The 25,021-nt window shown below is 37.7% G+C and overlaps 1 protein-coding gene across 1 annotated transcript in view; it reads left to right on the top strand.

Moving 5' to 3' along the window:
• The window catches only part of NRXN1 (neurexin 1), a 1,110,090-nt gene that overhangs the window by 611,269 nt on the left and 473,800 nt on the right, over positions 1–25,021 (top strand).

Here is a 25,021-nt window from a genome sequence, read left to right as displayed (position 1 = left end):
AGCAGATACTTGGATAATAATGCCACTTGTACTATTAACATAAAACACTTTTAATAGTAGTCCAAGGTGAATCTAATGAGATTCCAGGTCAGGGTTGAATTGCTGGGTATGAAAGTTTAGCCACGCAGCCAGACAGACAATCATGTGATGCCTGTGAATAGCTGTTCCAGACCCAAAACCCATTACTGAGGATGTCTTCTGAAAGATGTATCTGATTGCCTGAGTCCCTTTCAGGCCTGGGGTTCAGCCTTGATTTTATACCTCTGTTCTGAAACTGAGAGGAATTAATTGATCATGTGTGGACCTCTGATTTCTATACATGACTTAGGGATCATTGGTTTCCTTCATTTGATGGCAGCCTTGGAGAAAATCATAGCCCCCTCATTAATTGTATATTTCATCTTTACTTACAGACTTGACTTGAAAATTTTCAAGGGAGAATCAAAAGATTTTTGTAGCAAAAATAATGAAAATATGATTATAATTATAAAATATTACTAAAATGTGACAAAGTACTTGTCACTTAAATATAATAAATTATTCATACCTTTATACACGTTTATAGATATACTAAACAGCAAATTAATGGATTTACTACATATATTTTAACTCCTTCATGTTTATAGCATCCCAGATATTTAAAAATATGTCTGAATCTTGACCTGTATTTGAGAATAATTTCTATGTTATAGTATAAAAGTTGATAATGGAGTAAAAAATAATACTAATCACACTTGACCATGTAGGTGAGTTTGTTCTATTGAGCTAATTACAAAGGGTACAAATATATACCTTCCTTAAAATTCACTTTTTTAATGGCAATTGTAAAGTCAAAGAGAACAGAACTATTAAATGATGATCAACCTCCTCAAAATGTATCTGGAAAGGCACTAATTATTGACTATTTACCAACTACCTTCTAATTGCAGAGCACAGCTGCCTTTCTTAGGTGTTTTATTTATGTCAGTCACCTAGTGAAAGCCTTTGATGATTGATGAATGTGTAATGTACATTTATGATCTGCAGCCTCTAATGTAAAACATCTGTGTACTAGAGAAGGCAGCCAGGAGGGGAGACTATGTGTTGAGAAATGATTCGGAACCAAATTATTCTGGGTGATAGTGCTTGGACAGGGAGAGTACAAATTGCCCATCCAGGGCTCACTGGAGATCCCTGCTTGCATGGAAGGTACAAGAGGAGGCATGCACTCAGTGGCCCAAGACAGAGACCCTTTCCCCTCCTTCCATCCCATCTGTTACTGATTTTGTCTTCTAAATGAACCTAGACTGCAAGAGAAACAATCCATTTTTTTTTTTTTCTTTCTCTTCTTCAGCTTCTCCCCTGGTTCAGGTCATCATCACAGTAGGATCTCAAGCAGACTCCTGGAACTGCCAGTAATGTTCCTAAAATGACATTTCATTTTCCTGCTTACCACTGCCTAGTACCTGGCTCCCATTCTACCTTCAGGATAGTCTTTCTTCTCTGGACCCACAAGGTGATCACTTAGCCTTTTGCCTCACCAGCCCCATCTCTGCTTCACCCCATCTGGATACTCCGCAGTCCTCTATACACTAGGGAACTTCTGGTCATAGCTGGAAGGTGCACTCCATAAGACTTGGCACAAGTTATTTCCTCAAAGTGTGTCTTCATTTCTTTAATTTTACTCATTTTCCAGGCTTCAGTTCAAATGCTGCTGCCTTAAGAAGGTGCTGCCTTAAGGAGGCCTTGCCTCCCTGCTCCCCACCATGCAAGTGATGTGCCCCTTCCTATATGCTTCCAAAGCATTTTTACCTTTATTTAGAATTATTTGGATTGCTAAGTTATTTGTCAAGCCATCAGCCTCTGTGTGAGAATGAAGTTTGTCTTCTGAACCAAGAGTAATGCTAATCTCTATGACCAAGCCAAATGCCAGGTCCTGAAAGAATATAGAATGGCAGTCCTTAGGACCAAGCACAATACCAGGGTTTTAGACATTATCGTAAATCACGGAGGGGTGGGGGGGACTTCTTTCTCTAGGCCAGGAAATTTTGCAGTCTTTTAACATTAACAGGGAATGAGAAGTGTTAGGATAAAAAGAAACACAGTGACATGGCAAAAAAGGTTTTCAACTGCCCCTTTTATTCTCTACCCAATAGATTATTACACGGCTTACAAATATTTCACATGCAGTTCAACTTTCTGTTTGTGAAATCTCTTTTGTTTGAAATGTTCAAGCAGATCAAGGGCATGCAGCCTTTTTTTTTTTTTTTTTTTTTTTTTTTTAATTCTTCCTTTTGGAGGTAGGATGGAGAGGCAGGTGCAGAGGGAATGCCCTCAACTAGGCATCTGCCATAAGAAAGAATGGCTCTGGCCCTGTATGAAACATTGCTGGAGGCAGAAATGAAATTCAATCATCATCTCTTTCCTCATTTAAGATGGGTTCAATGGGCAGGTCCCTCTTTACCTTTCAGATATAACAGTCAAAAAAGTAAGCTGTTTGCTTTTTTTTTTCTCCTGGATTGTTTGCAAAATGAATCTTTGTAAACATTATAGATGCAATTCATTCAATAATGTTAAGTGTAACTTTCCAAGAAATATACACACATATCTTAATCAATAGAAATTCCCATATTTCTCCTAAAACAGAAGAAAAATAAAAATCCCTAACTATATAATGAATGAAAGAGGACATGAGATCTGAAATGGAATATTCAGGGAGATCACCTGGGACAAAGAGAGGGAACTCAAACTCATGTGAATGAGTGTAGAAGCCATCCTTCTCTTTAGTTCCTCCCAACCTCTTGCAGCCGATTATTCCCAATCTTCCTCTCCTTGCCTACTTTCTGTCTCCCTCCCTGGTTAAATTTCATTTTCTCGGTGAGACCTTCCCTGATGATTCAAAACTCCACATTCTATGCATATTCACTTCCATAGTTTCCCAGTCTCCTTATTTCCTTAGTGGTTTATTTGACCCCTATAGAACCAAGTGCCATCTCTTTTACTACATTGCCTATTCTGTTTATTGTTTATCTTCCTGCATTGGAATGCAGGCTCTTTGAGGGCAGGCGTTGTTGACTTTACGGTTCACTATGGTATTCACAGAGCCTAGGGTAGAGCTGCCATATCCTAGGTACTAAACAGATTCTTGTTGAATGAGTATATGCGCTGCCGAAGCGAGCACTCTTGTTGAATGAATAAAAGAACTTTACTTGTGGTTGGTCTACAGTTTTCTGACTCAGATTTGTCCTATGAAGATTTTCATTCTCTATCCTTTCTATGTTTCCTTCATTTTCATCTTAGAAACTAATATTTCAGTGTTTCCATACTACTCATTACTTTTCAGTTGCTCTGTTTTGCCAATATCCTCTGTCTGTAAGATAAATAAAAGGAGATAAAGCATATGCAGATAGATGTAGAAAGAAAGATATATAGATACCTTCAGTCTTCAAATTTTAAAAATCCACATTAGCGTGTCTGGGTGACTCAGTCAGTTGAGCATCTGCCTGCCTTCAGCTCAGGTCATGCTCCTGGGGTCCTGGCATCAGGCCCCATGTTGGGGTCCCCACTCAATGAGGTGTCTCTTTGTCCCTCTGTCCCTCTCCTGTCTCATGGTCTTCCTCTCTCTCTCTCTCTCTCTCTCTCTCTCTCGAATGAAAAATAAAATCCTAAAAAAAATCTACTTCGGGGCACCAGGGTGGCTCATTCATTTGAGTACCTGCCTTTGTCTTGGGATCATAATACTGGAGTCCTGGGATCAAGCCCCAGCAGGGAGACTGCTTCTCCTTCTGCCCCTCCCCTTGCTTGTGTGCACACTCTCTTTCTCTCTGTCAAACAAATAAAATATTTTTAAAAATCCACAATAATTGGGACATCTGAGGGGCTCTGTTTTTGAGTGTCTGCCCTGTGATCCCAGGGTCCTGGGGTGGAGTTCCACATGCGGCTCCCTGGATGGAGCCTGTTTCTCCCTCTACCTATGTCTCTGCCTCTCTCTATCTGTGTGTCTCATGAATAAATACATAAAATCCTTTTTTAAAAAATCCGCATTAAATATGCCTTTGAATGTATTGTTTACATGTAATTTTGGGTAGTGAAGTGTTCTTATACTAATTTTAATCCATGTATACATGTGTGTGCACACATACACACACACACACATATATTAGTAGGCTCCTCTTTCCCCAAAAATCTGACTTAAGGGAAATTAGAAAGCATTTTATTCATTTTCAATTTTGTTTTTCACATTGTTGAATGAATACTAACAATCACTGATAAAAATGGGAATAGAGGAGCATTTGGCTGGCTCAGTTGGTAGAGCATGTGGTGCTTGATCTCAGGGTTGTGAGTTCAAGCCCCACATTGTATATAGAAATTGATGAATTTACGAATGAATAAATGAATAAACGTTTTAAAAACTAGGAATAGGGAATTTGAATTCATTCACAGTGATGAAACTAATAAACTCCAACAATTTTTGTCTTTTTATTTTTTTTAGTAATTAGACATATCACATTGTGAGGAATTATGTCATGAGATCCTTTTGAAACAATGTAAAATGTGCAGTCCAACTAATTAATAAAATATTAGCCCAGAGTCAATATTTATGATTATTTGTAATGTTATATAGCTAATTACAGTTAGAGAGGCTGATGTGTATTTATACACTAGCTGATTTTAATTTTTTAGAGATTTTATTTATTTATTAATGAGAGACAGAGAGAGAGAGAGAGAGAGAGAGAGAGAGAGAGAGGCAGAGACACAGGCAGAGGGAGAAGCAGGCCCCATGCAGGGAGCCCGACACAGGACTCGATCCCAGGTGTCCAGGATCACGCCCAGGGCTGAAGGCGGCGCTAAACCACTGAGCCACCTGGGCTGCCCCACTAGCTGATTTTATGTTAGAATTTATAAAATCTTGTCATTAAAACAAGACAAGATGTAAATGGCAAATGCAACATTCCTATGTCTAATATTCCACACGCCTCTAGTGAGACTATAGCCTAACATGCTATGGACATGAAGAATCGATGCACACTATTATCCACACTTTATCAGAATACCCACAGAACCTGTGCAGTGCTCACTAGACATGTTGGAGCAAATGATATCTTTATCACAGCTTCTGATAGTCACATCAGGAAACAGCTTGTTTCAACCAATCAATCCATAATGCACTTTGTCAATCAAGGGAGGTAAAAATACAATGATTAAATTCCATGCAAGTTATGAAAAAATAGACTTTACACTGCAGCCTCTGTTTCTAGTTGCTAAAGTTTGTGGAAATGAGTTCTGTGAATGGGAAAATGGATTAATCTTCAGCGTTAAAAATAACTTTAATTATAATTTAATTTTTATAATGTGAACTTTCTTGTTACTCTGATTTTATCCAAAGGCCTTCAGTTAATAATAATTGTCTATTTTTTTTCCATTTTAAGAAACACTAACATTCACTGCAGATTCCCTACTCCTAGAAACTTGCTGTCACTCTGTATTTTGTGTTACTCGTTTGTTCTTTTATAGAAAGCCATGTTTAATGGGTCTGTTCCACTATTAGTCATGAAGTGACAGGGGAGTGGTGGGGAAGATTAATGGTATCTATGAGCTTTAATAACATTTTTTATTGTAGGTCATTTCTGGTATATATAAGATATGTTTCTGAATTTAATATTTTCTGTATGAACTTTGCTTAAGTCAAGCATAAGCTGTCTTCACAATTTTTTACAGTTTGTTTATATATCTACTGTTATTAACATTATATTATTTAATCAGTGCATTTTTTAAAAGATTTTATTCATTTATTCATGAGAGACACAGAGAGAGGCAGAGACATAGGCAGAGGAAGAAGCAGACTCCATGCAGGGAGCCCGATGCAGAACTTGATCCCAGGACACCAAGATCAGGACCTGAGCCAAAGACAGACACTCAACCACTGAGCCACCCAGGCATCCCTAATCAATGCATTTTAAAAATAATATTTATGGGAATTAAAAATGGAATTTGAAGACCATATAACCTCTGAAATGTCCTCTTGTGAAATGGCAATAGTATATATTGAATTTTTCTCTCAAGCAGGCCATGTAATAAATTCTGAAGAACTTGGTATACTTTCCAAGCAAGTATGATTTAAAGTATAAATTAGAAGCTTAAAGCACTATCTAAATCCTTAAGATTTTTGTCCAACAAAAGATGGACAATACTCAAGGATTTTTATATACTTTATGCCTTTCGAAAGCATTTCTTTCAAAGAAAGACTTAAAAAAGAAAAACATGTATGTCACATATCATTTTTTTAGTTTTAGAAAAATTAGATGATATTCTTTTATCATTGTATTATTGTTTTAATATCTATAATTATTACAGTTAATGTTTTACATACATATATATATTAAAATACATGCTTGCATGGCACACTTGCCATTGGCGTTCTATATACTTCTGAGAGGCAAATATATACAAAACCAGTTCATAATAGATGGTAGGGTGTAACAAATGTCACACATGTGTATTAGAAAATAAAACAATAGGAATTCTGAAGAGGAGGAGAGTGGTATAGGCTAGAGAGCAAGGGAAGCATTGGGGAGGAAGTGAATTCCAGCGAGATCTCAAAGTTCTAATGTGTGTTGGCAGAAAATGGAGTAATTTGGAGAGATACTCTAGCTCTCCCTTTGTTCTATCCTCAGTGCCTGGCAGAGGCCATAAAAATTACTTGTTAAATCCAAGAATAGGATTTTGGAGCTTCTGCATCTTTGTCTAGATGCAGGAGATGGGACAAGAGGTGTTAGATTAGACACTGAGGGAGGAAAGACATAGGGTAAAGATATCAGTGTGGCCCTGGCAAAGGGTTCATGTAGGGAATGTCAAAGCGAGGTTGGACAGGCATTTGAAGCCAGAATGGAGGGAGACTTGGAGACTCTAGACTATAACTAATGAAGGAATAATTGATATTTTTCAAGAGTAACATGTTAAAAAATCTGTGAAGAAAAGATTTATGCAATTATAAGGAATTGCCTAATCATATCTGTCCTATAACATATAATTCCATCTAATAGCAAATGTCATTGTTTCATATGTTGACACAGTATTCTACATTCTCTTACATGCAACTATTGTGATGAACTTAAAATTTCATCATCTGGGAATCTGAAGTCTATAAAACCCAGTAAGTTGATGGTAGCAGAAATAAGATCAGCAAGAAAATTTCTTATTACGAGTCCAGTGTTCTTTAAAACCCTTACCCTGTGGCTCAGTCTATTAGATGTCTGCCTTTGGCTCCAGTCATGATCCCAGAGTCCTGAGATTGAGCCCTGTGTTGGGCTCCCTGCTCAGTGGGGAGTCTGCTTCTCCCTCTTCTTCTAACCCTCTCTCCTGCTCTTTCTCTCTCACAAGTGAATAAATTAAAAAAAAAAAATCTTAAAACCTTTAGCTCAAGAGTAGTTATCTATTATTTTGAAGGTTTAAACTGTTTTGGATGATGCTGCCCCAAAGAAAGGAGAAGATACTTAATTAAGTGCATCTCTTTATTCTTATTTTGGGACTGGAAAGCCTAGTGATAACCAGGAAAAACAAATGGCCACTTCCTTCTACCCTGTGGCACTACTTAAGAGCATAGCAGGAAAAACATGCTTCCTTTGCAGGAGAGGATTATTCCCAAGAATGTGAGGAGCCAGAGACAAGACGAATTTATTTTTGTTATTGCTGTTAATCACTGGAGGTTATATGAGTATAGAAGGATGAACAGATTTGGTCAGAACATCTACTAGGCTTTGAAACTCAAAGGGTGGGGTGGATGGTATTTGGTGCATTGCTTCTCTCCTGAGGCAGGGTGAGCTTCATGAGCTAATAAGTCTTTTCCATCTGTGATATCAAAAGACAGATTTTTACAGCATTTGGCGGGGAGGGGTAAGCATTTGGGGACCAAATGGAGATTATATAGGAGAAAAATGAAGGGGAAAGCTGCCTTTTTGGCTTTGGCATGCACCAGACTCAAGCACATCCATAAACAACATCCCACCCCAACCCCAAACAAAGATAAGCTGGAATACCACTCCAGAACCTGCCACGTGTTGACATTTTTTTCTTTCTACGCTCAATTTTTGTGTCAGTAGTTTCAATTTAGTCTCCACATTCTATGCATATTGTTCTGAAAAGGTATGATCAGATTAAGATTATACAAACACAAAGATCAAGCTGATGGAGGAACCTCACTCTCTCTCTCTCTCCCCCTTCCTCAAAGCTATTGACTTGAAGAGGCATAAAGCATTTCTTCTGATTAGTTCTAGCTACTGGGGAAGGAGGGGAAAAGAGAAGCACAATGTGGACTGTAAATTATTTACACACAACACACACACACACACACACACACACACACAATTTATGTTGGTCCAGAATTTCAGAGACCTTGGATTTTGAAGCCTACTGAAGAGTGGATTTTTCACTCTTAATGCATGCTCTCTGATCTGTCTATTCAGTAAGACACTTAGAGAGCAACAGTTTTGCAGAGGAAGTAGTGCAGAATGGTTAAAGCCTGCTCAAAGTGAGACTGCTTCTCTGAGCCTGGACTCTCTCACCGAGGTTATGCAACCTTGGGCAAGCACTTGCCTTCTCAGCTACATTTCTCTCATTGATGAAATGAAGATGGAAACAGTGCCCAGAGTTGTTGTAAGGACTAAATTAAAGAACACATTCTGTGCACATAGGGAAGGCTCAATAAATATTCTTTATTAGCATGATCTTGTGCCAGGCACAACCTCAACCAGACGCTCATTACTACTTAGAAATTCTTGCATTCATCTGTTGTAGACTCTGATTTGCATTCTTCACAGTGGCCTTTGGAACAATTTCACCCAGTTCTGGCGAGACTTTACCATTTTAGATAGCGCAATCTTGGAGGGCTAGGATTGTATTTTATTTATTCTTACATTTCCCAGATTGACACATAGGTAATGAAAACACTTATTGAATAAATATGGAAAGGGCAACAAGTATTTATTGAGTCCACTGTCTTTATTCAGCATATAATTTAGTTGCATAAGACAAACATAAAAATAATGAGAAAATAATGCAAGTGAGAATATGATGAAGCACACACTGTATACAGAGAATAAAGGCTATCGTCTTTAGGAGAGGAGTAACATCAGTGAGGTTGAAGACAGTGATCTGAGACAGAATTTTATTTGTGTCTTGAAGGATAGGTAGTTTAGATATGCAGAGGGGATAATGGTATAATTTCCTGTGAAAAGTCATTATACATTTCTGAACAGAAAAGTGGCAGGTTGATGACAGAAATGTTCAAAGGAGACTAGTTTATAAAACCTTTAAAGATATCTTGGGGCAAAGAAAGAAAATGTTACACATGCTTTTATAAGTAAATCTTTTAGCTTTATAGACATAGGGGGATTATAGAAACTATCCAGTTTTCCCCATCATTGGACAGATTAGAATATAGAGCCCATAGCAGTTTAATAATTAAAAATGGGGAATTGAGTAATTTTTAAAAGATATGTGATGGATAATATCCATAGACTTATTATAGTATGTGCAGGAAATGAGCTCCCTTTTCATCATATCCAGAGGTGATGGCAGAGGCACTATCAGTTTTCAAGATTGTGAGGTGAGGGTGCCTAAGTGGCTCAGTTGGTTAAGAATCTGCTTTTGGCTCAAGTCGTGACCCCAGGGTCCTGGGATCAAGCCCCACGTTGAGCATCCTGCTCAGTAGAGAATCTGGTTCACCCTCTTGCTCCCCATTTTTTTTTCATTCTCTCTCTCTCAAATAAATAATACAGCTTTTAAAAAAGATTGTGAGGTGAGGTCTTCCCATTTCCTGGTGTGATCAATCAATGTGCAAATCGAACTTTACACATTCACTATGAAAAAAGAATGCTACATGGGTTAAAGTTGGGTCTGAGACTTGGGCATATAGCCCAGTTAGTGTACCACCCTTCCATAATACATTAGTTCCTTTAACTAATGGTTCCAAAGGTGCATGGAACAGAATTAGTCATCAGATAAGAACCAAAGGAAATAGATTGTGTGATCGTGCTCTCTCTGTATTCAATGGAAAGGCCGAACCAGAAGTTATTGATTATGTGTGTGGACATACATAATACCTGACAGGGCACTAGTTTAAAATGAGTATAAGTTTCCTGACCTGCCTTTCCACTCAGACCCCTACATATATCTAGCTAGATGTGGCCATGAGAGATCCTCTTGACTGCAGAGTCAAATAATGAAATTCGTGCAAAGATGGAGTTTCTTGTTGAAAAATAGAGGTCATTCAAAAAATATGGGATTTAGGTTCTATCATAAAAATCCCCAAGTGTTGAGGAACAACATTTTGGAAATGACAATTAAAACCATTTTTATGGGGGATCCCTGGGTGGCGCAGCGGTTTAGCGCCTGCCTTTGGCCCAGGGCGCGATCCTGGAGACCCGGGATCGAATCCCACGTCGGGCTCCCGGTGCATGGAGCCTGCTTCTCCCTCTGCCTGTGTCTCTGCCTCTCTCTCTCTCTGTGTGACTATCATAAATAAATAAAAAAAAAATTTAAAAAAAAAAAAAAAAAAAAACATTTTTATGGGCAGCCCCGGTGGCTCAGTGGTTTAGCGCCGCCTTTAGCCCAGGCCCCGATCCTGTAGACCCGGGGTCGAGTCCCGTCAGGCTCCCTGCATGGAGCCTGCTTCTCCCTCTGCCTGTGTCTCTGCCTCTGTGTGTGTGTGTGTGTGTCTCATGAATAAATGAATAAAATCTTTTTAAAAAATTATTTAACATTTTTTTTCTTTTTCACAGGAGATCCATACAGATATTTAAAGTATATATTTTTCCTCCAAGGGGTTAACTTTTTCTTCACTGTTTCTTCCTTTATTTAGTAGATTGAATTTATGACTGTGTCTTCTCTTGAAAGTTCTGTTGTGTTTTATGGTAGTCTTCCCATCATCTCTCCTCCCAGTAGATGTGGAACCATTATTTAAAGACTTATTGCCAGAAGTATCAAGATTTTATAGAAAGCAGAAAACATTGAGAAAACATGATATGAAATCAAAACTAGGGATTGCAAAGGTATTAGAGGAGGAGAATTAACATGAAAAAGTATAGGCTCTGGAGTGTGACTGCTTGAATTCACATTCATTCTACCACATTACGGTGGTCCTGGAATCGAGTCCCACATCAGGCTCCCTGCAGGGAGCCTGCTTCTCCCTCTGCCTATGTCTCTGCCTCTTTCTCTGTGTCTCTCATGAATAAATAAATATTTTAAAAAAGGATACAAGGCTAGAAAATATCACACACACTGTATCTTCTTTTTCTGAAAGCTCCCCTTCTTTGCATAGTAAATTGGGGAAGAGGTCTTATTCTGGAGTAGAACATTTGTCAAGTATATCTGGAAATGAAGCTTTCAACAAGAAAAAGAGTGTATCAATATAGGGAGCCTAAGAGAGATGCTCTTCTGTGCCTATGCTGAGCTCTGTTCAATGAAATGGACAGATCAGAACCCCTGGACTTTAAGGTTAAAAGCTCCTATTCCCTTACTAAAGATCTTCCCACTGGCAAAGCAAACAGAATTCTTGTACTACTAAGATCCTCTCCTCAGGCCATTGCTTGACCGTCAGTGTCTAACTTAAGTGCCAGGAAACATTTTAAAAAAAAATATTTCCTAATGGTTAGTTCAGAGAAAGTAATTATACAAATTCTGAAATCCATACTTTTAGGGATTTATACTCTTCTATGAGACAATAACCCATGGGCATCACATGTGCAGGTAGACTACATTTTAGTAGAAAATAAGCTATAGAAGATTGAACACGTTCAGTGGGCCCTAGGAGGTGCCTGGATCCTGAAATCTCTCCTACATCAAACCTAAAACTCATTACTTTCTTTTTTTGAGAGAGACATGGACAGACAGACAGAGAGGAGAGAGAGAGAGAGGAAGAGAGAGAATCTCAAGCAGGCTTCATGCCCAGTAGAGTCTAGTGTGGGGCTCTATCTCAGGACCCAAATAATGACATGAGCCAAAATCTCAAGAGTTGGATGCTTACCCAACTGAGCTACCCAGGCACACCCAAAACTCGCTACTTCTTAAATTGCATGAAGTTCTGCTCATGGGCTTTTCACTTAGGTATATGAATTCACCCACCTAAAAATTGAGTGGTTCGCCTGGGGAGATTAAAGAAAACTGTTAGAATCCACACACTTTACTGTGCATTGGTTTAATCAGATGGCTTCCCTCACCAAATAACACAGGGTGCCCTAGGTGTACCACTGGATTTAGAGTTCACAGAACAGCTATAGTATAAAATACCTAAAGGAAGAAGGCAGAGGGGCAGCCTAGGTGGCTCAGCACTTTAGCGCTGCCTTCAGCCGGGAGTGTGATCCTGGTGACCGGGGATTGAGCCCCAACGTTGGGCTCCCTGCATGGAGCCTGCTTCTCACTCTGCCTGTGTCTCTGCCTCTCTCTGTGTGTCTCTCATGAATAAATAAATAAAATCTTTTAAAAAAGAAGAAGAAAAAGGCAGAGGGTGGAGGTGGCTGAGGGGTGACAGGTGGAACACAGGAGATGTAAAAGGGAATAGATCCCTTTCTTGCAACTGTCCACTCATCTCCCATATTTGGTTCACTGTAAAATTGTGCCTGGAGAAGAACTCTGGCCCTAATTGATGCTACTACAATGTTTTTCCAGTTCCAACAATTCAGAACATCTTATGGATCAAGTGCATTGTGTTTTAAATGAAAGCCTCAGCTTTAGTAGATTTTTCAAAAATATGATTTGACTTGAGTCTACTCCCTGAAATCTCTTCTAATTACTTTGCATTTTAAAATTCTATCAACTCAGGTAATAAAAGCAAATATAAAATATGTATGTGTTATTACTAATACATAGAATTTCTTAAAATTAGTACTAAAAAGTTGTAAATTTTTTTTTAAGAAATACAATGTTATGTTTAAAACATCATTTGAGCCTCATAAAAATTAATTATCCTTAGCCACAGTTTCTTTTTCCAATTTCATTTTCACAGGTACTTGCCAGTGTATTGTTAAAATAAGGCCAAGGGTCACCTGGGTGTCTCAGTCATTTAAACCTTTTGCCTTTGGCTTGTGTCATGATCCTAAGGTCCTAGGATCAAGCCCCACATAGGCTCCCTGCTCCATGGAGAGCCTGCTTCTCCCTCTCCCTCTGTTCCTCCCCCTGCTTGTGTTCTCTTTCTCTGTTAAATAAATAAAGTATTTTTAAAAAATAAAAAAATGAGGCCAACTTCAAAAATATTTTTTTTTGTATATACTTCCTAGACATCAATGATATATAGCCAGAAAGAAAGTTTATAGCTTAAACAGGCTGGAGTGGTTTCTTAAAGTTGAATGTGTATAAGAATTACCTGGAGAGATTGTTAAAATGCAGGCTCTGATTTAGTAGGTCTGGGATAAAATAAGAAGTTCTATATTTCTTTTTTTTTTTTGAGATTTTATTTATTTATTTGAGAGAGAAAGAGATCACAAACCGGGGAAACAGCAGGCAGATGCAGAGGGAGAGGGAGAAGCAAGCTCTCCATGGAGCAGAGAGTCTATGTGGAGCTCAATCCTGGGACCTGGGATCATGACCCAAGCCGAAGGCAGATAGATGCCTAACTGACTGAGTCACCCAGGTGCCCCAGAAGTTCTATATTTCTAACAAGCTCCCGGGTAATGCAGATGCTGCTGGTCTGCAGACTTAACAGGAGACTGGAGATCCTGCCATTAATAATTACAAAGTAACCAAGAAGTTGTCTTGATTTCCTTTACCCTTTATCCATCTCTATTGGTCAACTGGTAATAGCCTCTGTAAGCAATACTCTAGTCTTTGAAATGTGAAGAATCTAAGCAGCAGAATGGATATCAAAGATAGCCTCTAGTGAGTCCCTCGAACATCTGCTCCCTCAGCAACAAGATCTGGTGTTTCCAGCCTGGGCAACCTTTTGATAACTCTACAAAAAGTTAGTTTAGTTGTTAATGGAAATGTCCCACCTACCCTCATTCTTACATTCATACGCATTTTGCTTAGTGCCATGGCATTCAAAGCACTCTTTCTCATGTATTATCTCGTTTTTACAGTAGCCTTCTGCAATAAATATATGAGTTATTATTCTTATTTTCATTTTATAGATGAGTAGCTGAAGCATAAAGAGCTTTGAGAAATATCATAGAGTGATGTAGAGAAGCCAGGGATAGGCCTACTTGTAATGGGTTCTGGGATTCTTTATGCATAACCCAATCCTATCCTATCCCCTCCTCCCACTCATGGTTATGTAAAAAGAAACACATGAAAATAATATGCATACATTCCTTTCATTTAAGTGACTTCTGTTGTTCAAAACGCAAATCCCCTTTTTGCAGCCTGTCAGAGGAAACTACTTTGCTCTATGGAAGACACCACTTCTAAGACCTCCCAGCAGGGGGCACTATGGCATAGGAAATTCAGCTTTGTTGTTTATGGTTCCCAGGGTTTTCCTCTTTTTGTTTTTTTTGTTTTTTTTTTTTTTTTTGTTTTGTTTTTCCACCCCTACTCTGTGTTTTCACTAGGTCCTTATTCAAATTTATTAGACTGGCAACATAAACTGCTGTTTATCATTGAAAACAGTTCATCATACTTTATCATTTCAGCATAGTTTTGTTTATAAATTAAAAAAAAAAAAAAAAAAAAAGCTTTGGAAGAGATTATGGCTGATACAACAAAGATCAAGTTTCCTGGTAGGAAGCAGTTCAAGATGGCACCATAGGAAGATCCTGAATTCGCCTCATCCTACAGCATTCTGACTATAATGGATCAGCTCCCTCTGAAAAAGACCTAAAGACTAGCTCACCAGCTCCTGCACAGCAAAGGAGAAAAGGGCCACCTCAAGATGGTAGGAGACATCATCCATGGTAGGGCACCCTTCAGTCAAGATGGCTCTCACAGAGCAAAAGCATCTCCCTAAAGAGTGAGGGTCTTGTGCCCCACAGCAGGGACCCCAATCCTTGGGACCAGTACTAGAGAGATGAGCCCCCAGATCATCTAGCTTTGAAAGACAGCAGGGCTTGGTTCTAGAGACTAAAAGGCTATAAGGAACTGACATACCACTTTTAAAGGGCTCCCACTCCGACTTGGGACCTAGTGTAAAAGTGGCAGGTTGCAAAGTGTCTAAACTATTTGTGAAGGAGTTACACTTGCTAATCTTACAGAATCTGCTGGAGAGGCAGGGTTCTGCTGGAACTGTCTTGGAAGAAGATGCTGACATGTGCCATTTTTGCACTCCGCCTCTACCTAGTTAGTGCATACAAGCTCACATAGTTTCTGCAATTTCCCACTGCCCTGCTAAAGTTCGTAGGTGTACCTTACCCCCACACTTCTAGCTACCCTCTGAAAACCCACGGGCACACTTAGCCACCTTACTAAAGCTGGAGAGTACACACAGACCACACAAAGGACTCTCTTTGATTGTCTAGCTCTGGTGGGCTTGTGTTCTGAGTCCCATGTGGCTGTAACAATTAGAGAGGCAGTTCTTGGCAGGCTGCAACCCCCAGGGCACTGCACAGACAGTGGACTGAAGACAACTCTGGTTTTCCCTTGATAAAGGCCTATTTATTTACCTTGGAGCTTCAGCACGAAGGGGCAGGCTTCAGTCAGGTTTGCCACACACCTAGAGGCTACAAATGTACTCTCACAGAACATAGGCCAAGAGACACCATCTTGTGTTCTTCCTCGGTATAGCTACAGCTCATCCATACCTCCCAGAAATGAGCCTATACACTCATCTAGTGTCCCAATTCTTGCAGTGTTGCCTAGGAAACACCCCCAGACCACCTGGTCTGGAGCCAAACAGTGTTTATGACTGTGATCACATGGTGTTTATGACTATGTATATGTTTCTATACCTTAAACTTGTGATCTGATGGTCTGACTCCAGTCTGAAATTAGGATCTGACCAAGATCACACTCTTTGGAACTATGGAAGGTCTTGGCATTCTCTCAACTGGGACCTACAAAAGTAAACCAGTCTTCTTAGACAATTAAAAAGATTCAAGAGCTAGAACAGGATTGATTGAACAACAAGGTTCATATCCTACACTAGACAACTCCTTAAAGGCTGTAAGAAGTAACTGTTACACCTAAGACATTGGAAGAAAGGCAGAAAGTCAAGCAAAATGAGGAAACAGAGGAATATGTTTCAAACAAAAGAACAAGATAAAATCTCAGGGAAAAAAATGAAACAGAAATAGGTAATTGACCTGATAAAGAGTTCAAAGTAATGGTCATAAAGATACTTCACCAAACTTGGGAGAAGAATGGATAAAAACAGTAAAAACTTCAACAAAGAGATACAAAATATAGGAAAAGTACCAAACAGAAGTTACAGAGTGGAAGAATACAATAACTGAGCTGAAAAATTATATACTGGAGGGATTTAAGACTGAATGAAGCAGAAGAAAAAAAGAGCAGTGGAACTCACCCAAACAGAGTAGCAAAAAACATAAACAATTTTAATAATAGAGAAAGCTTAAGGGAAATAAAGGACTATATCAAGCAAGATGAACATTAGCATAACTGGACCCCAGAAAGAAAGGAAAGAGAAAAGGGGGCAGGTAACTTATTTGAAAAAAAAAAATAATAATGGCTGAAAAATTTCCTAACCTGGAGAAGAAAACAGACTTCCAGATCCAGAAAGTCCAGAATGCTCAAAATAAAATAAAGCCAAAGAGATCCACACCAAGGCATAAATATTACAATTAAAATGTCAAAACTTAAAGTTAGAGAATCTTAAAAGCAACAAGAGAAAAACAACTCACTATTACATACAACGGAAACTCCTTAAGACTATCAGCAGATTTTTTTTTTTTAAGCAAAAGCTTTAAAGGGCAGAAGGAAGCATGCTGAAACAAAAACAGAACAACTTCCAATCAAGAATACTCTACCCAGCAAGTTTATCATTTAGAATTGAAGGAATGACAGTTTTCCAGACAAACTAAAGGACTTCGTCATACTACACCAGCACTAAATCAGCCTTATAAGATTCATTAAAATGACTTCTTTAAGTTGAAAAGAAAGAGTACTAATTAGTAATAAGTAATATTACTTAGAAGTAATTATAAGTAACAATATTAGTAATTACTTATAAGCATTTAAAATTACTTCTAAGTAATATTAATTATTACTAAATAATTACTAATAAGATAATATACATGTGTAAACCTCACTAGTAAAAGTAAATATATAGTAAAGTTATGGATTAACCACTTACAAAGCTAGTATGAAGGGTAAAAAGCAAAAGTAGTAAAAACAGCTATTATGATTGTTAGGGGATATATAAAATTAAAAAGATATAAAATTTGACAACAAAAACAAAATGTGCTGGGGGACTTAAAATTGCAGTTTAGAATATATTTATATAAAGATCCTATCAACTTAAAATATGCAACACACACACACACACACACACACACACATACATATGCATATGATATGTGTAAGTCTTATGGTAACCACAAAGCAAAAACCTATAGTACACAAAAGATAGTAAGAATATAATCTAAACATAACACTGACAAAAGTAATCAAATCATAATGGAAGAGAATAGAGGATGAAAGGAACAGAGAGGAACTACAAAACAACAAAATGGCAATAAATACATACCTATCAATCATCACTTTAAATGTAAATGGACTAAATTCTCCAAACAAAAGACATAGAGTAGCAAAATGGCTAGAAAAACAATACATCTATACATTGCCTACAAGAGAATCACTGCAAAAAAAAAAAAAAAAAAAAAAAAAAAGAGAGAATCACTGCAGATGTCAAAACAAAACACAATGAAACAAAATTCATAGGTATAGAAAACAGTGGTTGTTGAGAGACAGGGTTGAGCATTAGGTGAAATGGATGAAAGGGGTCAAGAGGTACAAATTTCCAATTATAAAATGAATAAGTCATGGGGATATAATGTACAGCACACTGACTATAGTCAATAATATTTTAGTGCATACTTGAAAGTTGCCAAGAGAGTAAATCCTAAAAGTTCTCATTATACACACACACACACACACACACACACAATTTGTGATTTGCTATGGTGACAGACTATAACTAGACTTACTATTATGACCATTTTGCAGTGTATATAAATATGGAATCATTATGTTGTACACTTGAAACAAATATAATGTTATGTATTAGTTATACTGCTATTTTTAAAGTTTCCCATAAATATTAGTTTCTCTTGTTTCTATACTTCTTAATTAATGGGTTTAGTAATTCAGATTGTAAAAAAAAATAAAAAATAAAGATATGAAGGCTCTATAACTTTGATCCCTTGGTACTATAGCAAATGCCTGTTGTGCTTACTTTTTTTCTGCTGCAGATTAATTTTATTTTCTAAACAGAGCAATAGATAAAAGAAGATAAACAATGCTTCTCTGAGTTCCTCAGGGTTATTATTTTCCACAGATCCAATCAGAATAAAAGGAGGCTATTGTAGGCAGGTCCAAGGTTGAACTGTTTCTTTTGTCAAATGTTCAGTTTAGTCTGCTAGGATTTTTACCCCTCCTTCATCCCCAGGCCAACAGGGGAGGAGAAGTCACCTTCCTAGAAGCAAATAATCTGAGCTAGGATTTTCAGGAAGTGAGAAGGCTCTCATGAGTTTGCATGATTTTTCCCAGTTTTGAATATAGCAACAAGATATTGAAATATCAGGAAAGGATATTGGAAAAATCACTCTGGTTGTGATCTAAGTAACCTTATTTTTTTTTTTAATTTAAGTTCAATTAAAGCCAACATATAGGGGATCCCTGGGTGGCTCAGCGGTTTGGCGCCTGCCTTTGGCCCGGGGCGCGAACCTGGAGTCCCAGGATCAAATCCCACGTCGGGGTCCCGGCATGGAGCCTGCTCCTCCCTCCTCCTGTGTCGCTGCGCCTCTCTCTCTCTCTCTCTCTCTCTCATAAGTAAATAAATAAATAAATCTTTAAAATAAAAAAATAAATAAAGCCAACATATAGTATAACACCAGTGCTTATCCCATCAAATGCTCTCCTTCTTGCCTGTCACCTAGTCACCCCATCCCCCCACCCTTCTCTCCTTATACAACCCTTTATTTCCCAGAGTTAGGGATCTCTCATGGTTTGTCCTCCTCTCTAACTTTTCCCCATTCAGTTTTCCTGCTTTCCCTTATAGTCCCTTTCACTATTTCTTATATTCCACATATGAGTGAAATCATATGATGATTGTCCTTTGATTGCCTAAGTCACTTTTAAATGAGATTTTTTTTTTTTTTTTTTTTTTTTTTGGTAAGGAATCACCATACTAATCATGAGCTCTTGAGAGAACTCCCCTACCCAGGAAGGCATCCATATGGAAGAATTGCTCCATTCTCCTCTGTGCCTTTGCCTTTCATCTGCCATTTGATGGAACCAATTAAAGATTTGTCAGATCAGGGCCCAGCTGCCTTCTGTCTAGTCTCATTGGGGTACCATGAGTCATGCTATGGAAGGAATGGAATAATCAAACTTTTTGAGCTGGAAGGAATCTTAGAGATTCTGTTTTATAAATCACTCAAGGGCCTCCCCTGCCCCTCATCTTCTCCCTCACCAGTGAGGAAGCCAAGTCCTCAGTCATCACATTGTTTCTCAAGGCATTCATTTGTAGCTCCAAGCAGAAGCCATAACCTCATTTTCTGATTCTCTTACAGTTATTTTTGGTCTTCAGCAGTGACTTTTCAAATCACTACCAAAGTCAATATTTGATTGAATCATATACATTAAGAATATTTTTACTAGCAGGACTTTCCATCTAAAACAAATGGATTTAGGGGATCCCTGGGTGGTGCAGCGGTTTAGTGCCTACCTTTGGCCCAGGGTGTGATCCTGAAGACCTGGGATCGAATCCCATGTCAGGCTCCCGGTGCATGGAGTCTGCTTCTCCCTCTGCCTATGTCTCTGCCTCTCTCTCTCTCTCTGTGTGACTATCATAAATAAATAAAAATTAAAAAAATGAATAAATAAAACAAATGGATTTTAAAAAATATTCTGATTTTGGTAGCATAAAACTCATTAGTATAAATAAGCATCTTATCAAATTTAAGGCAAAAGATGAATCTGAAAGGCTAAGCAAAATGCTTGGTACCAAATGGGAGGAAAATATGGTAATAGGACTGGAGATATTGAAAAAAATCATGGAAGAAAGTTTAAATTTGAGATATTACGCTAGTCAATTTACTTTTCTTAGATTTGGGAAAAGATTGCAATATTTCAGCCTTAGAGCACTTCTCAGTGCAGTTTGCCAAACTCATTACCCTGGAATTTTATTTTGAAACAATTACAAAGCATTGTGCATGAATAATCAATTGTAGACCTGTCATCTACACACTTCCGAGATAATATTCGTATCTTCAGTTTCTACAAGTTTTATAAAACATATACTTCTTACTTTGCAAAACATTCCTCTTTGCCCAACACACACTTTAAAAAAAAGTATCAGTATTCAGAATTCTAACATTCTAATAAACTTATTGATAAATTTATAGATTTCAAACAGAATCTCATTTGTTCCTGTTGACATTGGGTAAGAAAGTATCTTGTTACTCTACCCTTTTAAGTATTCAGTGGAGATCCCATAACTAAAGGCAGACAAATATAGTAAAAAGCATAAACATTATATAAGGTAAGTTTTATGTGATGCTGAAGTCTTTGAACATTGGAAGAAATGGTTAAACCTGAATGTTTTTATGCTAGATTTGATAAGGAATGGAAATTTGTGGAAAGATATGATAGGATAAAGAGTATGAGCTAAGTATAGTAAATTGAGGGACACTTGGCAAGGCCTGTTCATTCATATTCCTCTGTATTCTTTGATTCAGAGATAAGGATACTTCTTTCCTCTAGTTACAGGGAGGGCACCTTTCATAGGAGGTTTTATGGCCTGCTTCAAGGGAAGGTCAGAAAGTCCTTCCCACACACGTCACTTTTCAGATTCTTTCTGCTTGAGATATTCAGTATGCCAAGGTGATATATTTTGGGATTAGCATGTCCTGAGTTCCATTTTTTACAAAGTTGTTTGTTTTTTTTCCAATTTAAGTGCAAAGAAAGCTTCTTAATGCCATTTTACCTGGAAACAGTGTTCTTGTGATTTTACTAATGAGGATCTTATCTTGTTGTCCAGGCATTGATGCTTTTTGGTCTTACTTAAGGCCAAAAGCTTTATCCATGTTTTGCGTTTCTTATATCCACTATAAGAACAAACCTATGTATTTTTAAATATGCCCCAACTTTATTCTTTATTATACTTATGTAAGTTATTGGGTTTCTGAACCCTGACCTTCATAGCACTCTTTTTCCTTCTAGGGTTCTAAATAACTTGAGAATTTAAAAAAAGGGGAGAGGACAGATACAGAAACAAATATCCTTTTTGATTTAGTCTCTCCCGCTACATATCCCATTTCTGTAACCTGGGAAAGCTTAGACATGCTTGGAATATAGGAAATATGTCAATGTAGTAGAGAGTCACATTGCATCTCTCATTTGTGATCTTTTTCATGGCATGTTAATATTTTGCACCAGCAAGTATTAGTACCTGTATGCAAAGTATGCAAACAGGTCAAGACAACAGCAGTGGAGGAGCCAGATACACTTGCCCATTCAACCTTTATTCTTCCTTGGGATACAGGCCATAAATCCTGGTTTATAGTGTTGGTTGAACTGTTCTCCCTGGCATTCATGCACTTTGCTCATGGATCCAAAGAATCCTCAATTCTTTCCCAGACTACTGTCCATCAAACAACATTTCACCTTTTAATTTTAATTAAAGACCTATTCTTTAGTACATTTATTAAAAATTAAATGTCTTTCAATGATAGAATTTTTATTTAGGATTACTGATGTTTCTTCAAGTGCTCTGGGTACATAGTTACATGGATTTGGGATAGTGCAAGTTTTTGCAGAATATACAGGTTTTCAAAAAACCTAAGCAGACAAAGACTATTTTGGGTAGCATGGCTTAATTGTGAGAGTCACATATGCCTGCTAACTGGATGCTGGTTAGGTAAGCCTAGCTGCCAGACAACATGAGTGATGGACCTTGGGCAAGATGCATTCATGGAGCAGAACCTTTGAAAAGCAGAAGGACCTGGGCTCCCCATTAGAAGTTCCCTGAAAGAGAAAAAGCTTGGTACTGAATGAAGTATGCATTTATTATTATTTTTGTCAAATTTACCAAACAGAGGCAGAGAGATAAGCCAAGAAGGAAAAATCAAATCTTTTTTTTTAAGATTATTTATTTAGTTAGGTTTTTTTTGTTTTTTTTTTTTAATTTATTGAGAGAGAGAGAGAGAGTGCATGCATATGCATGCAAGCGGGGGAGGGATGGAGGGAGAGGGAGAGAAAAAAATCCCAAGCAGATGCCGCTACACTGAGTATGGAACCCAATGAGGTCTTGATCCCATGATCCTGAGATCCTAACCTGAGCTAAAATCAAGGGTCAGTTGCTTAACCAACTTAGCCACCTTGGAGTCCCCCAAAATAAAGTCCTTTATCTATAATAGATGAATATGCAAATATGAAATAGCCAAAATGTATTACCCTTTAACATTACTGGAAAACTTTACTGGAAAACTTTGAAAATATCAAGAAAGACATGGAAAAATAAAATAAAATGCAAATAATTTTTAATTGCCTCTCCCATGAGAGGCAGTCATGCTTATTAATAATTGGAAATACCTCTTTCCATAACTTCTCCTGTGTCAACCTGGTTTTATTCAAGACTTAGGAACAGCCTTTCTATCACTCCGTGAATTTATATATATTAACCATTTTAAAAAATAGCTGAAGTCTCCTAAGAACTCAGTACTTTAAAACATAGGTAAAAACAAACAAACAAAAACAACAAAAACAACAAAAACAAACATAAAAACTGAGAGAATAGAATAATGAAGTCCATTCTCTGTTTGAGGTGGGCTTTCTAAAATCCATTATGGCCTCAAATCAGTCCTGAAAATAGTTATGCATGTATTTGCCCAAACATGTTATAATTTATTCCAACTGAGTAGAAAAGAAAGTTTATTTCATGTATGTGCTTGTACACCTACTCTCCCAGCCCCTATCATCAAACAGAAATGGCTGGCTGAAATTCAGTGTCTCTCAGCCCCACCATTAGGCTGATAATTGAATAGCATATCACTTTTATAGTCCTAAGCCAGATGTTGTGGAACTCTAGAAATGGTAATAGAAAACACATGAGGGAAGCCACCTCTTTAGGGAACAAGTACATCTCTGAACCAGTCAGATTATAAGTAAATCCTGTCCAAAGGCAGTGCCCATTATTTCCAGTGAGCACACTCCCACAAATGGAAATGTTTCTTGAACTCCCATATACAGAGAGATGACTGTAGGCATGTTAATTATTAGGAACTTCCTTTTCATTTAATTTACTAAAATAAATTATTTACATTTTCACAAACATATATGTGTTTGAGGTCTCATGTTATCCTACAATAAGATACACATGCTTTGTTTGTTTATTGGTTTCTTACTAACATAGTAAGTCCCTTGGCTGGGGACACCTGGGTGGCTCAGTGGTTGAGCATCTGCCTTCAGCTCAGGGTGTGATCACAGGTCCAGGGATTGAGTCCCCCCACATCGGGCTCCCTGCAGGGAACCTCTTTTTCCCTCTGCCTATGTCTTTGCCTCTCTCTCTGTATCTCTCATGAATAAAATAATAAAATTTTTTTAAGTCCCTTGGCTGTATTTTCTTTTTTTTCATTAGATAGAATTCTAGTGCTTGAATAACATTGCATCAAAATAGTGTATATTCTTTAGTCACCTGAATTTCCAGATATACTTTCTCAACAGAAAATAATAAGAATGCTAAGATAATGAGCACAATAGTAAGCTTTAACACAGGCAGAAGTTTTAAAATTCTCTGGTTTCTGAATCTATGAAAAAGTGTGACCTTAGTGGAGACTCAAAATAATGCAGATTTGCCAGTTTTCTGTATCTTGGGAGTTATTGGGGAAACTTAGCCAATAAATCAATCCTATTTAATAGGAGAAAAACAGCCCAAGAGTCTATGGACCTGAGGAATGTCAGAGCCTCTTCTACATAGTCACCAAATCTTGCTTGTGTGTAAAGCAGTGTTTAAGACGATGATTGTGATTTTTTCCAACATTCTTCTTTTATGTGCTCAACAATTCAGAATATTATCACATTATTTGCAGAATTATGAATCTTGTTTTTTGTTTGTGAGAAAACCGTATTTTAAGATAATTGCAGTGTTCTTTTTCAGTTTGCAATTTTACTGTATTTGTTCATCAATTAATTGAATACAATTAGAATGGGATTTTTTTTTTTTTTTTTTTTTTTTGAGAAGGAAAGATAGGGATGAGAGGGGCAGTTGGAGAGGGAGAGGGAGAATCTTGAGCAGGCTCCACTTCCAGAGTGGAGCTGGACAGGGGCTCTGGGGTTCCATATCATGAACTAGGCAAAATTAAGAGTTGGACACAACCAACTGAGCTACCCAAGTGCTGCAGAATGGGGTTTTCTTTATATACCTTTTTTTAATATAAACATTTCTGTTACCATACAGGAATATGGAAAACTGATTCAATAATGCCAGTAAAAATAATAAGGAAATTTTTAAAAATAGAAAATAAATTTCTTGGGATGCCTCGGTGGCTCAGCGGTTAACCACGTTTGCCTTCGACTCAGGGCATGATCCTGGAGCACCGGGATTGAGTCCTGCGTTGGGCTCCCTGCATGGAGCCTGCTTCTCTCTCTGCCTATGTCTCTGCCTCTCTCTCTCTCTCTCTCTGTCTCTCATGAATAAATAAAATCTTTGGGAAAAAAATAAATTTCTTAAAATATTTAAAAAAAATGTCTTGTACCTCCATTACTCTAAATACTAGTTTCCTTTGAGCTGACCCTAAAAATAGCCAAGAAGTAACTGTGAATGAAAGCCTCTCTTTGTAAGTTTTTAATTCAAAATACATTGAAATGCTTAAGTTTACAGAATAGAAGAATATTAGGAGCTGGTGTATCAGTCAAGAAATGGCCAGTGAACCTCTGTGCA

The sequence above is a fragment of the Canis lupus genome, chromosome 10, assembly GCF_011100685.1.
Source record: "Canis lupus familiaris isolate Mischka breed German Shepherd chromosome 10, alternate assembly UU_Cfam_GSD_1.0, whole genome shotgun sequence".
Lineage (NCBI taxonomy): Eukaryota > Metazoa > Chordata > Mammalia > Carnivora > Canidae > Canis > Canis lupus.
Note: the sequence above shows the minus strand (reverse complement) of the source record. Positions and strands in the feature narration are given on the sequence as shown.